Source organism: Scardinius erythrophthalmus, assembly GCF_964197995.2.
Source record: "Scardinius erythrophthalmus genome assembly, contig: HAP1_SCAFFOLD_146, whole genome shotgun sequence".
In the NCBI taxonomy this organism is placed as follows: domain Eukaryota; kingdom Metazoa; phylum Chordata; class Actinopteri; order Cypriniformes; family Leuciscidae; genus Scardinius; species Scardinius erythrophthalmus.
Genome location: NW_028296465.1, coordinates 97,438 through 99,724, shown reverse-complemented (window position 1 = coordinate 99,724; position 2,287 = coordinate 97,438). Strand labels below are relative to the sequence as shown.

Sequence of the window (2,287 nt, the reverse complement as noted above, 5' to 3'; positions counted from 1 at the left end):
TTCTTCACTTTGCCACACCGGCGGAACCGTCTGTAGATCCTCTAGGCACCCTTTAAAAAGGGCCGGTTCTCTGAGGAACCACACAGGTTTCCTGAGGAACTCTTATATTAGGCACTGTGTGGAACCACTGTGGGTGCCTCCAGGAACCAAATTTCATTTTTTTTTTAAATATTTAATTTCATGTTATTACTATGGTTACCTTTGACTTCTATTATAATAAACAAATTGAACCAAATACAAAATAAGAATTGTTTATTACATATTTGATATTCATTTTTATACATACACTTCCATGCACATGGGGAAAAAAGCTAACTACAGATTAATATCAATGACTACACAAAAAAATAGTATAATACATAAGCAACATGAATAATCAACCATGTATATACAATAGATAAACAAGAAAAGACATCTCAACAAAATGCATGGAAACACATATGTTCCACTAAATAAATCAATGTAAAAAAATTACATTTGAACTAATTAAAAATGTCCATCTTTACTTAACTTTAAAACATTTGTGTTTCAGTCCGATGGTTAGTCTGACATCACTGTTTCCAAGTCCAAAAGCTCTATCAGATGCCAAAAACAAACAACAGTGCTAATATACACTCATTGTGCTGTAACCTTTATCTCTATACTGAAATCTCTGATGATTAGTTATTCAGCTATTTTGAATCATAAAATGTTTAAGTCTGGGATGCCGTTAGACTGGAGACTGTAATACACTATGGCTTTTGAAAAGCTTAAATGTGTGACTTGAATCAACAGTGTTCATAAATGGTTGTTGAGTATTCTCATGAAACAAGATAGAGGAAGTAGAGGCTTCGACCCGGAAACAGAGTTAAGGTGCAGTAAAATGATCTGTTGTTCTGTGAATGTTCACTGGTGAATTCAGTCATTTCAATATGAATTCACACGATCAGCAATTTCGTTTGTGGTCAAAAATGTCACTATGGGACCAAGTTGGTGTGAGGTACTTAATGAGTTAGAAAAGTGAAAAGGTACAGCATCGTTTTCCGTTTGTTTTTCCTCTTTTCTGGTGGATGGTCCAGGCACTTCGATGATTTTCAGGTCTACAGGAGGATTTTTATTCTTGATCAAACTTGTATTTCAGCTTACTGAGATCCCTGCAAAGTACAAAATGTACTGTTAGTAAGGTTATTAAAGTGATAGTTGTGAAATTTTAATAATTTCCTCAGCCTTGTGACGTTCCAGACCTGTTTGACTTTCTGTCTGTGGAACCCAAAAGCAGATCTCAGGCATAATGCAACCCCAGTCACCGATCGCTGACACTGCATGAAACACAAGCAGAAAACAATTGTGTAAATCATTCATGAAACCATTCTTATGCACACTTGTCTAGTTCAATTCAATGCAACAATTTATGTAAAAATGGTTAAGCTCCAAAAATGTCCCAGAAAAGATCCTAAAAATAATCAATGAGTTCACAACTCATGTGTTATGGGTTGTGTTGCAAGTCTTCTGAAGCCTAATAGCTTTTTCCTATTTATTTATTTTTTTGTCGAAAAAGACTAAACTTGAAGTTATAATTCAGAGTTAAAATGTCTATAGCATTTTTTGTGAATCAAACCTGTGATATTATTTTTCTGAGTAACATGAATGAGATTTGAGATCATGAGAAAAGATTTTCAGAGAGTAACTGATTAAAAAACACAAGTACACAGTCAAACAATACAATTTCACACAGAGAAAGTTCATAGTAATAAAGTTGCATGTGGTGCAGGTAACTTACTGTAATTCAATGTTGCCACTGAAATGTTCAGATTATTTTAGAAATGTAATGGTTGTTCTGGGGAAACAAAAGAACAAAGCTGATTATTCACAACATAATATTTATTGACCAGTAAATGGCTTTAAAATGGTATTTGAGAGAATGAGGGCACCTGTAGTAAGTAAAGTTAACGTTAGGCTAAACAAAAACAGAGCAAACTATAACCTGTTTTTGTTATTCATAACAAACGCCAAGAATCAGAGAATTTTCTAAATTAGTTAGGCTATATCAGCAATTTGAAGACACAGTTGTACAAAATATGTTGAATTGAATGACTAAATCAATGTAAGACAATAAGTCAATCATTTCCATTTGTTCATTAGATCAACGTAGTTAGCATCGCGGCTAAAACCTTCATACCAGATACTGTGCAATAAACGAGTGGTAAACACTGTAAAAACGTAGTAATGTATAATAAATTTAGTTTAGATATATGTGTGTGTTTGAATAGTGAGTAGACTCTGTATTTATATTTATTTGGCGAGTTTA

General features: G+C 33.4%; 1 long non-coding RNA gene across 1 annotated transcript; it reads right to left on the bottom strand.

The window, feature by feature from the left end:
* Positions 1–237: 237 nt before the first annotated feature.
* On the bottom strand, positions 238–1,818 carry LOC308686319. The gene is made up of 3 exons (XR_014029574.1): positions 1,760–1,818; positions 1,224–1,298; positions 238–1,133 (listed from the first exon to the last, which is right to left on the bottom strand). It is a non-coding gene; the product is annotated as an uncharacterized lncRNA (long non-coding RNA).
* Between the last annotated feature and the right edge of the window lie 469 nt (positions 1,819–2,287).